The sequence below is a fragment of the Phyllostomus discolor genome, chromosome 8 (assembly GCF_004126475.2).
Source record: "Phyllostomus discolor isolate MPI-MPIP mPhyDis1 chromosome 8, mPhyDis1.pri.v3, whole genome shotgun sequence".
NCBI classification, from domain to species: Eukaryota; Metazoa; Chordata; class Mammalia; order Chiroptera; family Phyllostomidae; genus Phyllostomus; species Phyllostomus discolor.
This window is the reverse complement of record NC_040910.2, coordinates 40329942-40348925: the sequence shown is the minus strand read 5'-3', so window position 1 is coordinate 40348925 and position 18984 is coordinate 40329942. Positions and strand designations below refer to the sequence as shown.

The 18984-nt window shown below is 56.0% G+C and overlaps 1 protein-coding gene across 1 annotated transcript in view; it reads left to right on the top strand.

Moving 5' to 3' along the window:
- The first annotated feature begins 960 nt into the window (after positions 1-960).
- The window catches only part of PTPRS (protein tyrosine phosphatase receptor type S), a 95726-nt gene continuing 77702 nt past the window's right edge, over positions 961-18984 (top strand). Inside the window, 1 exon segment of the mRNA XM_036032231.1 lies at positions 961-1128. The gene's annotated coding sequence lies outside the window, so the exon portion shown is untranslated.

Sequence of the window (18984 nt, the reverse complement as noted above, 5' to 3'; positions counted from 1 at the left end):
ACTACAGGCTAGGCAGGCACATTATCACAATCCATCCTTACTCTCTGCATATGAGCTGGGGCTACCTTGCCCTAGTTCACAGATGGAACGAGAACCAAAGAAGAAAACCCAGTTCGCAGGTGGAAAAACCGAGGCTCAGAGCCTCACACAGCTAGTCAGTTTCTGAGCTGGGGTTCCTATGGTGGCTTGTCCTGACTCCAGGGTAGCTGACGATGATAATTAGGTGGCATGTTTGTAAAGTGCTTTCTCTTCAGGAAATGCTCCTTTATCCATTCCCTCATTCATTCAACCAATACACAGGGATTTCAGAGCCCATGGAGTCATACCCTAGTGTGACCAGAATAAAACCAGGATGATGGATCGAAAATGGAGCGTGTGGTTGCTAGTGACCCGGGTCAGGGAGGGCTTCTCCGAGGAGTTGCTGTTCGAGGAGAAATTTGAAGATATTGGAAGGAGACTGTTTCAGGCAAAAGAACAGCAGAAGCAGGGGCCCTGGGTCAGGAGTGAGCAGTCTGTTGGAAATTGAAGGAGCTGGCTTGTCTGGAGCATGGAAATCTGGGGACAGAGTGGTGGGTGCGAATGCTGAGAGATGTCTGGATTTTGGACGAAGGCAGCACTGCAGAACCTCGACAGAGTTTATAGCTGGACACGGCAAGCACCCTGGCCTTTGTGCGGAGCGTCCTGGAGCTCACGGGCGAACCGATGGCCGGAGGAGGCCCTCACACTAATGTCGCTACCCACGTGTCACGCGAAGCTCCGTGCCCCACGTGCTCCCGCGGCTCTTTAAACGCCCGCCACCACGTGGCTCAACCGTACTGCCTCATTGGCTGGGGGGCGTGGTGGCAGCGCGGCTGCGCAGCAACACGCGCCAGCCTGCCCCGCCCCGCGGCCGGCGGCGGCCGCGGCGGCGCTGGCGGAAGGGATGACGTCACCGGCTGGAGGGGGGCGCGCAAGTCGGCGCGAGGGGAGCGCGAGCCGCAGTGAGTGTCCTCGCGCCGCCCGCCCGGCAGCCCGGCCGGCGCGCGCACGCCGCGAGCCGCTGGCGCTCGGGCTCCGCTCGGATCCCCTGTAACAGCCAGGATGTGAAGCGGAGCAGTGCCGGGGGAGCCCAGCCCAGCCAGCCTCCAGGTAAAGGGGGAACAAAAATTCTGAATTACCATAAAATTGCAGGCACTCCAATCAGGGTCTTGGAGGCAGCGGAGTGGGCAGCGCGCCGGCTTTGTGCCGGGGAAGCCTGCACGGCCATTGTGCTCTGAGGACGCCAGGCTGCAGCCGGCTGCACGCCCAGTCTCTGCGCCTGGCCAGCTGCGTCCGAACAATGCCCCCGGGGGCTGGACTAGGCGGGGGCTACGGGGCCGGGGGCTTCGCCGCCGCTGTGGAGGGGGCTGGGCTGGACTCGCCCGGAGCGCGGCGTTGGAAGCTGCCCAGCGTCGCCGGCTGCACCACCCCGGGTTGCGGGCGGGGCGAAGGCGCGCAGGGGGGACGTGCGTGTGTGCTGAGGGTGTCCTGGCCCCGGCGGCGCCGGCGAGGGACCCCCCAGGCGGGTCCTGGAGGCAGGGGGCGCTGTTCTGGGGTTGGGGGTACGCGGGCGCTCCGGAGTGGAGACCAGTCCGGGACGGGTGGCTCCAGGTGGGAGCTAGAGAAGACGGGCAGGTGCGCCCAGGTTGGCTGCTTTACCCGCCGCCTTCCGTCTCCAGTCTCCATCCCCTGGGACCCCTGACTCAACGCCGTTTCCCTCGAGCGTTTTCTTGTCCTCTTCTCTGGCTTGAAAGGGGAGCGCCCCTCCATCACCCTGGCCTTGCCCCACCCTTCTTCGGCCCTGGCGTCCCCTTCCAGACCCCGGGCGAGGCAAGACTTAGCCCCCAGCACCAGGGACTCTGGCGGGCGGACAAGCGCGCGCCCGGCATCCAACCTCCACTGGGCGCAGGGGGTCCCGGGAGAAGGGAAGCCGCCCCTAGATCCGCCAGCCCCGTGGGTTCTGCAAGCCCCTGGAGCCCCCTGGGGGGCTGGGAGGGGAGGGTCGGTGACGTCATCCAGGGGGCGGAGTCGTGGAACGAGGTTGAAGGGGGCGTGCGGGGGTGGGGGTTACCCTGAGGGGAGGCTCCCTGAGTTAGAGAGCCAGAGCCCTGGCGCAAGGGTTTAGGCTAGGCTGCGGCCAAGTTCACTGCTCCTTATGGAAATCTTTCAAATTTAGGAACCTGCCTTAGCACTCCCCCTACAAATTCAGGACACTTACCCCCTCGAAATTCCTCTAAATCGGGGAACTCCCCTTTAGCCGTTTTCTCTCCAAAATTCTCAAATCGGGGAACACCCCGCAAACTGGATTTTTTTCAGCCACACCCCCCAAATTTGGAACCTCCTCCTAAGCGACCCTTTTCCAATTTCAAATCCTCCTCTAGTAGCTCCGTAAATAATGCAGCTTTTGAGAGCCCCTTCTTCTGCAACCTTTCTTCAAATTTAGTCACCCCTTAGGGAGCTCATCCCCCCAAATTAACAAACCTCCCCAGCGCCTCCATCTGGGGGTTTCTCCTCTCCCTCTCTCCCACCCTCTCTCCCTCTCTCTCTCCCTCTCTCTCTCTCTCTCTCTCTCTCTCTCTCTCGCTCGTGGGCTCAGCTGGGATTCCCCTGCCTCCCCCCCATCTCCATTAGGGGGAGTCCCTACTCTGAGCACGGGGCCCTTCTGCCGCTGGTCAAACCCCTGAAACACCAGCCTGGGCAACACCGCTGGTGGAGGGGATGGCTGAGGTGTCCAGACTGGGCGTTGGGACTCTTAAGAAACGGGACAAAGCATGAGGCTTTTGGAGGGTCCCCACCATAGGGACCCATCCGCTCTTGGCCCCCAGTGGCCTCTGTCCAGACTTTGGTTGTTGGGGTTCTGGCCTTCTCTTGATATCCCCTGTCATCATTGTCCCTGGGGTGCAGGGAGCGAGGGCCCCTCTTTGTTTGGGGTGCCCTGCTTTCCTTTCGGAGCCGCCAGCCGTCTTCGATGAGAGGAAATCAGCCCTCCCTGCTACTCCTGTGATACCAGCTGCTGCTGCTGAAGCCTTTATTAATGCCTGAAGAACCCAGTTGATGCTTCCATTTGCATAGCTTCCCTCCCCCTCCCAGGGTCCCTTTCTTTTGTACACCCCTTCGCCTGCCAGTCTTGCCTGCCTTCTGTCCTTCAGCTTTCTTCTTCCTCTGCCAGCTGATACTTTGGCTGAGGAAGGCAGGCAGCTGGGGCTGGGGACGGCTGCTTCCCGCGCCCCCGAGTTCCAGAGCCCACCACCTTGGACCTATGTCTCTGGCTGCACACCCCTACCCCCCATGTTGCCCTTCACTGGGCATCTTTTACTGCTTGTGCTGCCCGCTGTCTGTCTAGCTCTCCATTCTTCCTCTCCAGAAAGCTTTGTTCTGCCCCATCCCCAGGGCCCTGGGGGGGGGGCGCACCTTCACCATGACACTGCACTTCTTGGGGCCCAGCTCCCCCCAGCCCCTTGGGGGCTGCCACCCGCCACACTCTGTCACACTGAGAGTTGGTATAATTGGGCTCAGGCAAGTAAAACGTCGCGGGAGACCTGGCCTGCCTGGTGAGCTCATGCATTTTCTATTCTTGCCACCTGGGCTACCTGGGCCGGTGACATCGGCCCCCCAGGGGTGACGAGGGGCCAGTACTGTCTGTCGTGTCGGTGGACTTGGGTAGTCTGGCCCACTCCCTTCAGGAGATGGGGGATGGGTTCTGGTGTGGCCTTGAGGTGTGACATTGGAGGGCATTCCTGGGGGCGGGGTGGGTTGGGCTCCCCCTGGGAACCCTCTTCCCCCAAGGCTCCTCGAAGGCCCCCGTGCTAGGAATGTGGTAGGCAGGGAGGGAGGGTCACTGAAAGCCGGTGCCTGCCTGCTGCGTGTTGCATGGAAATCACTCTCCATTGACCATGCTTCTGGTCTTCCCCTCAGAGCCGTTCTTTTACCCCTGCTTCCCAGGGGTTCCGTGCGTCTCCACTCATCCATGGGCCCCACCTGGAGCCATGATGCTCAGGGCCCAGGTGTCAGGAGCAGGTGGAAGGGGAGACGCTCCTTGGATGTCAGGGAGTCGTGGTGGCATCTGGGGGGATGATTCTGGAGCCATCACTCTCCACCCATTTTTTCCTATATTTGGGTTGAACGGAGCGTGGGACTCAGCCCGGCATTTTCTGGACTTGGGTCCAGTCAAGGAGACAGATCCACCTTTGCTGGGCAAATGGATTTCCAGGAATGACTCAGTTTCCCCTCCTGTCTTGTGAGTCCGCATTGCACAGCATTTCACAGGTGTTAGAGTGCAGTGCAGACTTCCAACTGCTGCTTCCAGCATCCAGGCGCCAGGAGACCTGTGGCTCTGTTGGTTATTCCGGCGGCCGCCTGAACGATGATCAGCGAGTGAGGTGGCTGGGGAGGGACAGGCAGGGATGATGTGACTCTGAGGCACAGAGTGGCCGGGCGCCCTCTACCCTGCATTCACCTGCTAGCGGTGACTTTAGTATCTACAGCGACCGTGTGTGGGGGAATATAGGGATAGCATGGAAAGAGTTTGGGGTGGAGAGGAAAACCCTAAAAATAAAAACGGATATTTATAAACCCAGCAGGTTTGGGGAATAATTGACGAAGCTTAATGTTTTCAGCTGAGAGCAATTTCCCTCCCTGACTGCATTAGGCTCCATTTGTGGAGTCATTCAGAGCCAGCTGAAGGTTCTTGAAGAGTGTGGGTCTTTGGCGGGTGCCTTGCAAGCCGGGGCTGTTTTTGCGGGCGGGGGGCCTAGGCAGGGGCGCCGAGACACCAGGATCTCCGGCTACTCTTCACCCAGGGCAGCCTCCTGTTCACATCTGCCGGTGGTGGGCATCTCCTTTTCCAGAATTTGCAGGGAGGAGGATGCCCATCTCCCACAAAGCAGGTGCAGGCCGTCCTTGCTCTGTCCTTCTGTGCAACAAAAGATACCCGGGGTGGGGTATTTGGAGAGACCCCCCCACCCCGCCCACCAGGCAGGGCGGCTCAGCCTCCAGTGGTGGGGACAGGATGAAGGCATAACTGCCATGCCTGTGTGGGATCCACGTGCCAGGCTGACAAAACCCTGCCGTGGGTGCATGGATAAAGTCACGTCACTGCCTGTATCGAGGAGAACTAGGGTTCAAGGGCTTTTCAGATGGTTTTTAAGATGTCTTATTCCCACCTGGTCTGGGACCAGGAAGCTGCTTGGCTTGCAGTCTGGGGAAGATGGGTGCTGAACAGGAGTCGAAGTTCAAGTGCACGCTACTGCCCTGTTACAAGGAAGACGGACAGCCCAGAGACAGGCAGGTGTGGCTGTGAGAGGCACAGGAAGTAGTGACACCTGGATCTCTGAGCCCTGCGGTTCAATTTGTCACCTCCTCTGCCTTTTAGAAGCTCAAGGGTACTGAGCATAATGTGTGGGTTTATTTTTTTCCCTTTTCCTTTTTTCTTTAAGGGGGGAAAAAAGACACTCAAAAAAAGGAAAAAAAAAAATCCCGGCATACCATTTCTGTCTTGTCTCTGGCTGATATTTCTGAAGTGGCAGTGGGGGGCAGGGTGCATGGGGAATATGAAAAAATCAATTGGCTTACACTTCTGCAAAGGCGAAAATTAGTGAGCGGGTGGGAGTGACTCACGGGCAGGGCCTGGACTTTTCCTTGCTTTATTTTTGTCTCCTTTCCCCCCTCCTCCGAGGAGCTGCTGATCCTGGTCCCCCTCCGCCTCCCCCTCCCCCGGCCTGGCCAGGCTGGACCTGGGGGTTGGTGTGGTTCCACCTGGCTTTGGAATCCCCTCTTTTCTGTCCAGAAATCAAGGCACCCCCAAAGTCCTGCCGATGTCAGAGAGATCCCAGATGTGAAAAGCCTCCCAGGTTTTTGTTCAGCACCCCCACTGGTTCCTTTCTCGGTCTCATGGGTCCTACTGTGGTGGCGGGTGTGGAGCCTGGGTTTTGGGTTGCGGTGATTCCTCCCCTGAAAATGCCTACCTGGACCTGAATTGAAAATGTCATTTTTCTTTCTAAGGGGCAGATTTTGTTCAGAACTCCCTGGGTGGTCCCTGTGACTTTTGAAGTTTTTTTTTGTTTGTTTGTTTTGTTTTGTTAATCTTTGCTGTTAGCTCCTTATAGGAAGGCCAGGGACCCCTGGCCTTCCTCCTGGGGAAACTGAAAATCCCTGTTTTTCTCCTGGTTCTCGCCTTCCTCTCTCCATCTCTGAGTGGACTCACCTCTGCCCTGTTTCACTTGCAAAATGAAGTTATGCCTCTGATTCGGGGTCAGAGGCCTGACTTCCAGCACCTGCCCGGCGTGAACCGTGCACACTCGGGCTGGCAAGTTGACCGCCGTGTTGCTTCATCTCCCAGGGCAGGGCGGTTGCAGCCTGCTGCTTGTTGAGCTGGGGCAGGAGATGCTGTGTATCTGGCGCCCGGTCCAGCATCGCAGCGCAACCCGGAGGCGTGGGACCCGGGTGGGGGCAGCAAGGCGGAGAGGGGCTGGGAAGATGCTGTGTTGTCGTGCGGGTAATTGAGTGTTGGTGGAGATTTAGGGGTTCTGGGAAAGTGAGGTTGACACGTCTGTGTGTGTATAATTTAATGCCGTTTATAATTAACCTTGTGATCAGCAAATGAGGGGATGTCGGGGGGATAATAATAGCTGCTCCGACTTACTTGGAGTTGGCGCCCCGTGCCAGGCCCTCTGCTGAGTAAGCACGTAAGGCATGTCCTCATGCCTTTAACCTTCACATGTCCCATGAGCTCCGTTGCGGTGTTTGGAGCCCCCTTTTTCAGAGAGGGAAACTGAGGCATGGGGAGGGGTCTTCACTGGCCTAGGGTCGCACCACTCGTGAGTAACAGTGTGAGGAATCTGGCCCAGATGCCAGAACCCGAAGTCTTAATTGCTGCAGAGTCGGGTGCTCTGCTCCATAGACACAGAAGTCGTTTTGATGACATTTCACCTGCTGGGGGCGCCTCCGAGTCACTGCGGAGGCTCTGGGGAGCCCAGCTGCCTTCCTCAGGGTGACAGAAAAGCATGGATGCTGCACTGCAGCTGTCTGGGTTCGAATCTCAGCTTGGCCACTGGTCGTCTCTGTGACCTGAGGCAAGCTGCTCAACCTCTCTGTGTTTCCACTGTCACATCTGGCGGATGGAGAGTGACGGCACCCAGCTCTCAGGGCTGTCGAGGGGTTTACGTGAGTTCACATGCGGAAAGCTGTGCATTGGTCCTCAGTGGGACCTGCCTGACGGGGGCTCCTTAGCAGCCTCCATCCTCCATGGGGTCCAGCATGGAAGATATGTCGTGGTGACTCAGTCATCGCAAACTGGGGCGTTCCTTGTGACTGGCTGCCTAATCAAGGCCGCCCCACTTCTGCAGCAGGGCCGAGCCAGGCGCCTGGCAGGATCTGAGCCACGGGAGGCGAGGTGAGGCTGCCTCGGAAGGCTCTGGGTGCTCCTGGGACCCAGGCGATGGCCCCCAGCTGCCAGGATCCGTGGCAGCTTTGAGCAAGTGCTGGGGAGGGGGGCGGGGGTGGCGGCTGTCAGGGAGGCTTCGAGGCTGTGCAGTCACAGCTCGGACTGAGGGTGCTCAGGAGAGGGTCAGTGTACAAGCTCCATGTGCCAGCATCCATCCGTTCATTCATTTGCCGATTCACTCCTTCAGGCAGTCAGTGTTTGTTGAGTGCCAGCTGCCGGACAACTTGAGAGCCAGACTCTGGGTTCCAACTCCAGCTCTGTTGCTCACCGGCTATGGGACCTTGGACTAGTTATGTAGCTGTCCTGTGCCTCAGTTTTCTCATCTGTAAAATGGGTGTTTTGGCATTGCATCAGTCATGATAGGATTATTGCAAGGGGCATGTGAACTAAGCGTGGAAGAGGGAAAGCGCTTTGTAAGTACTTTCTCTTTTTAAAAATTAATACCAAATAAAAATGAAATTTTGGGGATATAGCAGTGAACAAGGGAAGCTGGGTCCTTGGACCCTGCAGTGTATTGGCGGAGATAGTGAGCACATAAATAAGGAGGAAAAACATTGACTACAGCAGGGTTCTGAGACTGAAAATCTGGTGGCCCCTAGTACATCACCTGGCCACTATTTTGTCTGTGGTGGGGGGACAGGGAGGAGCTTTCTGAGATGCCCTCTAAGCTGAGACTTGGAGGGAGGCGGATGAACAGGTGCTGGGGCAGCGAGCACAGAGGGCGGGGGGGAGTGGGGGGGGGGCCTGTGGCCGTGTGGCTGCAGGGGAGAGAAGCAGACACACGAGGCGGAAGGCCCCGTTGAAGAGCGGGCTGGGTCCCCTCACATCAGTCCAGAGGGGTAAACTGAGGCAGAAAGATGTGGCAGGACCATCATTCTCAAACCCCAGTGCCCACCAGGGCCTGGCAGTGATGCCAGTGGACGGTGTGGGTCGGGCCCCAGTTTCCTGGGCACCCCGAGTGGCTCCACAGCCAGATCTGCCAGTTTTTCTGAGAGAAACCAGAAATCTGCATTTCCTATGAAATTGCCCTATTTTACATCCTTGGATCTTTCTTTTTCTTAAAACACCTCCATTTGCCGGTTGTGTCACCTGGAATCACCTCCCTTGCCGTTGCTGAGCCTCTGGTTCCTGGGCTGGAGGGTGGATGCAGGGTTTGAAGTCACCCTTACGGGCTCTCTAACGGCACCAGCCCAGCCACTCACGGGAGGGCCGAGAGCAGGGCCCGGGCCAATATCCGCGCTCAATAAACGTTGGCTCTGATTATATTAATATTGGTCATAATGATAAACTTGACTTAAATTAAATGCTGTGCAGAAAAAGCCGGCTGGTCCCGCGGGGCAGGGCTGTGAATTATCTTCTGGCTGCAGGACCTGTTCCTCGCACTCGAGTCTTTTCCGGAACATACCTGTTCGCTCCTGAGGCTCGGGTGTGGGGGTCAGCGGCGGAATCTGTTGCAGTGGTTTGCAACCAGGGGCGATTTTGCTCCCTGGGGGACACATGGCAAAGTCTGAGAACATCTGGGGTGCTCCTGGCATCGAGTGGATGGGAGCCAGCGGTGCTGCTCAATACCCCACAGCGCCCAGGAAGGCCCCCCACAGGGAATGACCCAGCCTCAGGGTCAGCAGGGCCGATGAGCAGACCCTGATTCATGCTCAGGACCCATGGCAGCCTGAGAAATCCGGCGGTCAGCTTGTGTGTGGATGTCCATCCCCTATGGTCAGTCCGCAGGGTCCTATTGGACTTGAACGCTGAGATTACTGATGGGTTTTCTCTGTGCACCTGTCCCGGCCCGCTGCCCAGTCAATTATCGGAAGTGGGTAATCGCCCAGACATGTGGATTCCAGAAGTCGGGAATAGCCAGGGTCTCTGGTGATGGTGCTGGATCAGGAACAGGGTGGGGCTGTCACATCCAGGTTTGTTTTTCTCTCTTTTGTCCCACCTGGCCCTGGGGGCCTAGACTCTGTCCCCACGGGGGGAGGGCTTTTGGAAGCCTGAGCTCTCCGATTTTGAATTCTGACCCCAGTCTTTCCCTGCTGTGTGAGGTAACCCATTATTCCCTTCCCCCAGCCTTGGTTTTCCCATCCGTAAAGTGGGGACAGAGCTTGCCTGCTGCGTCATTGGGGATTAAAATGGTGTCACGCTGACACGGTGCCAGGCACCCGGGGTGCACACACAGGGGCTGAATGACTGTGTCCCCTCACTGCCGCCCCCCCCATGAAAAACAAGGGGGATGAGGATGGAGCTGCATACCTACCATTTCCCAGCAGCTACAGCGGAGGGGAGGTGACCTCCCTGTCATGGAGCCGCACTGCCTGCCTGGCCCTGGGCTCCGGCTTCGTTTGCATGTTCTCTTTCTTCTGAGAACAGCCCTGAGAAGTGGCAGCGGTTGCCCCACTTGCAGGCGGGGGAGCTGAGGCACTGGTGGGGACGGGGAACTGGAGTGGCTGGAGCCTTTTGTCGGGGCTGCCTCACCCCCGGCCAGACTGAGGTATCCTTTCTGTGCTTGTGGGGAGTCAGGGGGCTCTGCACTCAGTTTAATGCTCTGCTGTTATTTTCTTGAAATTCTTAATTTCTGGTTACCCTGCAGTTTGATTTTGCGCTGGGCCCCGCCGTTATGGAGCGGTTATGGAGCTAGAAGGCCGCTTCCCACAGCGGTGGTGAGCGGAGCAGAGAGGCGGACGTTGCTGTTGGCCAGGTCTGCTTCAGAATCTGTTTTTGCCTCTCACAAACTATGTGGCTTTAGGGAAGTCACTTTGCTTCTCTGAACAGCACACTCAAACTCCTCTCTTGGCAGCAAAGTCCCTGCCAGCCTCACTGTCCTTTCCCCCTGCCTCTTGCTCATTCTGCAGCCACCAGTGTCCCACACTAGTTGTCCCAGTTAGGTGGGCCACGGCTGGGGAAGCCCTGCCTCAGCAGCTCGGACACCCCTGCCCAGCTTGCTCTGTCCTGGCAGGGAGACCCAGTCCCAAGTGCAGGTGCTGCTGTGTGCCTTTGGCTGCTCACTTGCCGTCTCTGAGCTGTTGCGTGTCTGAGGGGTCTGGCACAGAAGCAGTGATGAGTGGCCATTGAAAGCCAGGGGTTTTGAGGGTAGGGGTCAGGGAACCCTGAAACAGTCCGTGACATTTCCCGTCTCTTGGGAGAAGCCCAAAGGAATGGGGACCCCAAAAGTGCATAGTCGCTGGGCCAGGTGATTTTAAGACTTAGTTACTCTGGTGTTCATTTGGTATATGTTGTGTCTGGCCAGATTGTTGGAGAAGACACTGAAGGAGCCCCCTGGAACAGGCTAGGCTTTCTTTTAGGGATCACATTTGACATTTGAAGAACCCACATTGGAATCTTGGCTTGGCCTCATGCACAGTGTGGCCCTGGGCAAGTGGATCTACCTGCCAGGGCCTCAGCCTGCCCATCTGTAAAATGGGTATGGGACTGTCTCTTGGGTGGCTCGGAAGATCCACACTGAGCATGCCTGGAAAGTGTGGGCATGCATAAATATCATGTGGTACAGCGTGATGACTAATGCCCTGTGGGAGCGAATTGGGGGAACCTGTGTACAGGGCTTTGGGGGTAGGGTTTGGGGGTGCCAAGGAGCAGATGGGCCGAGTCTGGCTTCTCTCAAGGATATGGAGTCATGCCTGAGCCTCCTGCTGCAGTTCCAAGAGCGGGCTGGCAGGAGCCAATGCCAAGCCCTGGGCAGACGAAACCGCAGGCCAGGCTGACGCCGTGGTGGACGCTGGCAGGGGGCCTTCCCCAGAACCATCTGAACCGTGGCGGAGAAACCAAGTGACACCAGTGTGGCTTCGGCAGGTACTGGGGGGGTCCGTTCTGAGGTCACCCTGCCAGCTCCGTCGAGGCCTCTGGACTCCCTGTGCAGGGCTCTGCGGGACACCGCCCAAATCTCAGTCATTCGCTCCAACGTGTGCTTTTGCCCCGGCTGCCTGGTCTGGCTAATGATGGAGTAGAATTTTTTACACCCATTCATTCTCTTTTAAAACTTAAAAGAGAAAACTTTGTCTTATTCTCATGAACGGGAATCTGGTATGTCTTTGACACAAGCAGGGGGAACCTTACAAAAAAGGGATGGGAGGAGGAGAAAAACCATTGAATCATTTGGCTTCTGCCACAGGCGTAGAGCAGAGGCCGAGGGCCACTGGGACATTAAAGCTGCGTGAGCCCCGCCGGTGACTTCGACCGGCAGCAGGCGAGGAAGCACCCTGGGCAGGGTGGCCCCCTTCCGGTCGAGTCACTGTGACTGAGCGTGGCTGGAGCCGTTCGGGGGTTTCCCAGCCTCTGGGGAGCCAGGTCCCCTCCTGCCTTCTGACAGCGTGGCTGGGACTTTATTGTCTGCCTCTGAGTATTCCTTCCTAACAGCCTGGGGAGAAGGTTATTTCTCCCTGAATTCAATTAATGAGCCTATTAAAAACTATTTATTTTCCCTGACAGTTGTTTACTGAGGAGAAGGAGATGAATTGGTCAGGCGTCCTCACCAGGCTGGCAGGAGGAGGTGGGGGACAGACGCCTGGTGCCAGGGGCCCTGGTGCCGGGGGACCACAGACCAGGGGTGCAGCCCTGCCATCAGGAGGCCCCCCAGACACAGAGCCTGAGCTCCGGCTGCCGGCCCTGGCTCTGCCCTTGGAATCTGGGGGAGGTGGGCCCTGGGATGCATGAAAACCATCCTGGTATGGAGGCAGGGACCTGGCTCCAGTGACTTCCATCTCTGCTTCCCAGGCCAGAGTGTCCCAGACGCACCGGTTTGGAACCTACGACCTGACCCCATTGGGCCGTGTGTTTGTGGCAGGGTGTCCCAGTGATCCTTCTCTTCTCCACAGCAGTTGAATCCTATGACTTATCTGGGTGCAAGACCACCTGGTGAAAAAACAAAACAAAACATTTTCCAGTGTACTTTGCATGTCTTTGCTGTATGATTCAATTCTGACCAGTGGGATAAATAAGCATAATTTTCTGAAAATGCCTTCAAAGGGAGATGGCGCATGCTCCCTCCTACAACCACCAGCTGGAATATGGAGGGGATGGTAGGCGTTCAGGCAGCCATTTTAGACCACGAGGCAAGAATCACGGATAAGAATGGGGAAATCAAAGAGATGGAAGGAGCCTGGGCTCCAATCATTGTGGGGTGGACACAATAGCCCTGAAAGGCCAACCTAGACACTTATTTGATATAAAGAGAGAAATTATGCCTCTTATGTGAGTTTTTTGCACCTGCAGCCTCACTTGATCCTAACAACAGCATTGTATGGGCCTTAGGAAATGGTGCTTTTTTTGTCTCCCTCAGGTCTCTGCTCATTTTTTAAAAGATTTCATTTATTTATACTTAGAGGGGAAGGGGAGGAGAAGGAGGGAAACATTGATGTGCGTGAGATACATCGATCAGTTGCCTCTCGTGTGCGCTCAACTGTGGACCTGGCCCCTAACCCAGGCACGTGCTCTGACTGGGAATCAAACCGGCCACCCTTTGGTTCTCAGGCCGGCACTCAATCCACTGAGCCACACCAGCCAGGGCACTACTCATTTTTAAGTAAAGCTTCCTCTGACCTTCTTAAGATTTGCAAAATTTGCCTCTCTACCCAGCTACTCATCCGCCCTTTGCTGCTCTGCTTTTACTCAAAGACCTTGTCACCATCCCCATGTTGTGTGCATCTTACTCATCATCTGCCTCCTGCTCTGGCCGGGAGTTCCTGGGGAGGCGTTTTTTGCCCGTCTTCTCTGCTGTGCCCACAGCAGCCCCTGCGCAGGGCAGGGCTCATTCACAGGGGAAGGAACGAGGCCCGAGGCCTTCTGCTGGGCTGGAGGCAGTGCCTACACTTGTGCCAAGCAGGTGGCTCCCAAGCTCTCCCTTTTCACCCTGCCCCCCAACCAGTTGGCCAGTCCAGGCGGGCAGAGTCGGCCCCAGCGGCCGCTCCTGATCCTTTCTCTCGCCCCCACGTTCTCACCTTGGCCTCCCAAAATAGCCCCTTTAAAATAGCCGTGTCCCTGTGAGCCTTCCGGGGCCTCTGCCCGCCCACGGATATGACGCCTTGCTGACGGGCCGGTCTTCTTACTGCTGTGGGATTTTTAAAAATACAGTTGGTGTTAGGTGGTTTTTTTCACCCCTCTTTTATGCCCGAAGAAGCCCAGTCACCCACAGGGCTGCTTTCCCATCCCCACACTTGTCATTTGGGTTTTGCTCTGTGTGTCCCTGTGGACACTCCATGGAGGCACAGCTGTGGAGTGGTGCCTGGTCTGCAGAGCCGAGAGCTCCTGCTGTAGTCAGGCCTGTGCCAGCTCAGACCCACATTCCCGAGACTGGTTGGGAAGCCCTGAGTGCGAGTCCCGGCTCTGCCTCTGGCTGGCTGTGAGACTTCAGGCAAGCATAGCCTGTCTCCGAGCCTCAGTGTACCTGTCTGTGAACTGGGGACATCTTGGGACTTAGGCAAATGGCTGAAGTTCTTTGAGCCTCAGTACACAGCTGATATTCTGTAGAAATTATAGGCATTTTCTTATGTTTTATTCTTGTCATTTATTGAGACCATGTAAATTAGTGGTTAAGAACTGGACCCCTGCCCTCGCTGGTGTAGCTCAGTGGATTGAGTATCATCCTGCAAATCAAAGGGTCGCTGGTTCGATTCCCAGTCAGAGCACATGCCTGGCCAGGCCAGTTCCCAGCAGGGGGTGCATGTGAGGCAGCCACACATTGATGTTTCCCTCTTTCTCTGTCCTTTGCACTGCCTAACAATAAATAATATCTTTTTTTTTTTTAAAGAAGAACTGGACCCTGGGGCCAGGTGGCCTGGGTTCAAGTTCCAGCTCTGTTCCTTATTTGCTGTGTTTCACCTCCTGGCATCAGGTCCCCATCTGTAAAATGGGAATACTGATGACCCCTGCCCGCCAGGGGCCTCAGGAGGATCCAGTGGGTTACTAAGGGTCAACCCCTTAGAGCGGCACTGGGCTCAGAGTGAGGGTGAGGGGGTGCTTGAAAACGGCACATTTATCTGATAACTATTTATCAGATGTCTTCTGTGGGTTGGCTCTTCCTGGGGATGAGGATGGAGTCGGTGAGATGGATACTTCTCCAGTCGATCTGCTTTCCACCTCGAGGCCCTGGATCAACCGTAGGGCTCTCTCTCTCACCAAGGCAGGGATTAAACTGGCCGGAGGGACATGCCCAGCCCAGTCACCATGCAGAGGCCCCTGCTTCCTGTGTTTGCTCAGCAGGTGTCGGGCCGCTGGGTGGCTCAGACTGGGGCTGGAGGCTCAGGAAAGGGGGCAGAGGGCAGAGTCCAGGGATGGCTCAGAGATGGGGACAGGAAGGGCCCCCACTGGAGGGGGCGTGGACGCTTCCAGCATTAGCAGGTCCAGTGGCTGGCTCAGCTACAGCCACTGCCTCTCCCACACCTGTGCCTTCAGCTGTCCGGGGAGTTTCTCGGACACCTACTGTGTGCTGGACTCTCTGTTGGGGAGGAAGTGCTTGCCTTTGTGGGGCTCATGTTCTGATGGGAGAGAGACAATAAGCAAAATGTGTCATGTTAGATGGTGATAAGAGAAAGCAAGAAAGGAAGAAAGGGATTTGAGAGTGGGATGCATCGGACTGTCATTTTAAATGGGATGTAGGGGCATCTTCATTGAGGAGGTGACAGTTTGAGTAAAGGCCAGATGGAGGTGATGGAGGGCAATAGGTGGGTATGTGGGGGAAGAATGTGCTGGGCAGAGGGTACAGCCTCTGAAAGGGCCCTGGGGCAGGACCGGGGCTGGCATGTTGGAGGAGCAGTGAGGAGGCCCGTGTGGCTGCAGGAGAGTGAGCGAGCAGGGGAAGGGACAGGTTGTGCAGGGCCTAGCGGGCTGTGGGGAAGGACTTGGGCTCTTACCCCTTGGGAGGTGGGAGCCCTGGAGGGTTATGGTCAGAAGAGGGATGGGTCCTGACTCAGATGCTCACAGGTGCCCTCTGGTGGCTGCTGGGGGGGTGGTAACTACCTGGTGGGAGGGTGGGGGGACCGGGCAGCGAGATGGGCAGAAGGGACAGCGCTGATCCCTGTAGGTGATGATGAAACTGGGCCAGGTGGAGACAGGAGAGGGGAGAAGTGTCAGATTTGGGATAGAATTCGCAGGCAGAATTCTTGTGTGCTTTTTGTGGGTTTCACCTTCACAGTAGCTGTAAGGGAGAGACTCTTACACCCATTTAACAGATGAGAACACTGAGGCCCAGAGAGGCTGAGTCACCTGACAAGTGCTGCACAGCTCGATGCGGCAAGGTGGCAGGGTAGCCAGCCAAGCTGACCCGCTGCTGGGTCTGGCTAGGCTACAGCTTGCTCCCCGAGCACTGAACAGCCATTGCTCCTTCTTAATTTATAGGTCAGCCACATGCATTTACAGGCTGTGGGGGTTAGTTTTCTTAGTTCAGAGGTCGGTCAGGAGCCACACCCTGTCCTGTTTTAGGAAAATAAGTACATTGTAAGGTTGTCAGCTGCGCGGACCAGTGCAAAGCTGGCAGTTCTGTGAGACCTCAGTTCAAAGTCTGCCCTCACCTCTTGCTGAGCTATGTGACTTGTGACCAGTGCCTGACCTCTCTGAACTCTCATTTTCTGTGACATGTGTTTGTTCATCTGCTAATGTTTTTTCGAATGCCTGCTATGCCCCAGGCAGGTTTAGTCAGAGTGGTTCTTCCTGCCTTGGTCACTGCAGCCTCCAGCGTCAGGTGACAGACCACGGTGCTCGGGCCGCCTGAGCATCGGCCGGAACCCCAGCCGTCGTTAGTGCCTTCTGTGGAGACCTTCGGGGGGTCGGCAGCTCGGAGGGAAAGCCCTGGGCGGCCGCCCGGGGGAGATGCCAGGCTCCTGGTGCTGTGTGCACACCCCACACGGGCAAGTCTGGGGTGGGAAGCCACTCAGAAGAGTTGGGTTTAGGACACAGGAGTTTGGGGGAAACTTGAACCTTGTATTTTACTTACGTTTTCCATTTTATACCTAGTTCAGGAGAAAAAAGTGATCAAAATCTCTCTTCAAAGAGGTTTATAAAACTCTTTCAGTAGCTATCAAATGATAATTCTCTGTGTAAAGAAGTCATGTCCAGTTTAGTTGGCAACTTTTTTTTTCTCTTGTTGGTGCATAAAATAACAATACACCTTAAACTCAATGAAGTATAGAAATTGCCAGACTGGTAACTAGGATGGAGAAAGGGAAGAAAACATGGGAGGGGAGGTCAGGAAAGGCTTCCTGGAAGAGGTGGCTGCTGATCTAAGATGTAGAGGTTGAGTAGGAGTTAACTGAGTAGTAGGGACAGAAGGGTGTTCCAGGTAAGGGAACAGTGTTGGCAGACTTCCCTTTGCGTACAAAGCCACAGTGCGCTCTCAAGGTGGAGTGGTTGTTTAATCTTGCATCTTGTGCTGCTCTGAGTCCCAGATTGGGATGATGGCACCCACGTGGGTGTTGCTCTCTGCCGACGGTTTTGAAAGACCTGAGAACTGGAGGTTTGGGTCTGTCTGAAGCCCTTCAACAAGTTGACTGTTGAGTAGGTTCACACCCTCAGTCCCTTGCCTGGCTAGCGATGAGGCTTCAGCCTCAGACACACAGTGGGCCTGCAGCTGGGAAGGAAAAGAAACCCAAATCAAACTTTAATATAAAAGCAGACGAGTTGATTGGTTCTGTAACAGAGAAGGCTGGTGCTGGCATAGACCGGCTTCAGGCATTGCTCGACCCAGGGGTGCAAAGAAGGAGCCTTTAACAGATGAAGAAAAGCAGACCCAGATTGTTTAAAACACTTGCCTGAGTCCACAGATCTGGGAGGAGGTTAAACCAAAATTCAGACTCAAGGCAACTGTGAATGTCAAGTCTGTGGCCTGGGAAGGTTGTCCCAGGCCAGGAAGTGACAACTCCATTTCATAGATGGGGAAACTAAGGTTCATAGATGGGAAATGGTTTGCTGAAGGTCACCCAGTAAGCAAGGAGCAGAGCCTGGAACTGAGCTCACATCAAACCTGTGTTCTTGGACCTCTTACCGTACGGTTCTCTGTAAACAGGTTAAATGTGGATCGGTCCAACTGAGGCAGAGAAGGAAAACGTGTTTGTGAGGGTGGGGGCTACGTTGACCTTCGGCCAGGCTCTCCCTCCCCCACCCAAGAAGCGCCCCTTCATGCCTCCTCCTGCCGCCCATCCCAGATGGTTATGACATTCCCCTTGCTCTTGATGAACACATCACGGGTGACAGGTTGGGGAGGTCCCCGCTGACCCTGGCTCTCAGCCAGCTGTGGGCCCCGGCCAGGCCTGCCCATCTCTGTCACAGGAGGAAATGAGACTGGCAGCCAATTGTTATCCTCCGAGCCAGCCGCCTTGCTCCCTGAGGCCCCGCTTCCTATGTGTGCGAGTTGCTTGCTCAGGCCCTCCGCCTACCCCCAGTGAGCACCTAACTGACTGCCCACCAATCCCGCCATCGCCACATGCAGCTGCGTGCCCTGCCTCAGCTCCCTTCGCCCTTGGACATCTCCATGGCATTTATTGGGCACCTACTGTGTTCCAGGCACGGGGTGTGGCTGCTGGCAGGCTTTGCCGCCACATATCCCACTCTGCCACATCTGAACTGTGTGATCTTGAGCAAGCGTCCTGACCTCTCCGAGACACTGATTTCCTCGTTTGTAAAAGCGAGAGAATTAGGTGAGATGTTATGTGTAAAGCCATTTGGAACAGTGCCTAGCACTTAATACATGGTCTTCAAATATTAGCGACTATTCTCATTATTGCTACTGTTATTTTAGCATCAGTAGATGTAGCTCTGTTGTTCCCCTCTTCCCGTTTCCACATGTCCTGCGCCCACATTAGCACTCGCTGGATTCCACCTGGTCACCTCCCAAGAGTGTTTACCGTCTCCGTTCCGGTCACTGGTGAGCCAGTGCAGGCCTGCCCACTGCAGCTTTGTGGGGCGGGCGTGATTTTCTTCTTCCTTCTTCTGCTCTCGGCTGCTCCCCCTGAGCCAGCTGCAGCAGCCAGTGCCTTGGCCCACCCATTCCCCCGGGGGACGGTTCAGCTCTAAAGTTTTCTGTTGGACCCTGAGATAAGCTTCTTCTGAGAGTTGAGAAAACAGTCACAGTGCCTTTTTTGGGCCCAGGACCCTGCTGGGGGTCTAGACTCACCAGTGGGTATTCACTGAGCACCTCCTATGAGCCGGGCCCTGATCCGGACCCTGGGAACAGAGCTTTGCTGAAATAGAGGAAAAAGCCCTGTCCTCACAGAGTATAGCAGGGAGAAGGACAACACACAAATAAATAAACTGAACATTTATTAAGGGCCTACTGGATGCCATGCCTTTAAGAAAAATGAAGCCAGGGAAAGGGGTAGGTGATAAGGAGGGGCTGTTCTGCCTACTGAATCAGGGTGGGCCTCTCTGAGGAGGTGGCATTTCAGTAAAGATTAGCAGGAGGTGAGAAAGTGAATCGTGTGGAGTTCTGGAGGAAAGGTGTTCCTGGCAGGGGGAACAGTCCACACGAGGGCTCTGAGGCTGGCCTGTGCCTGGGTCATTGGAAGAACAGCAAGGCAGTCCGTGTG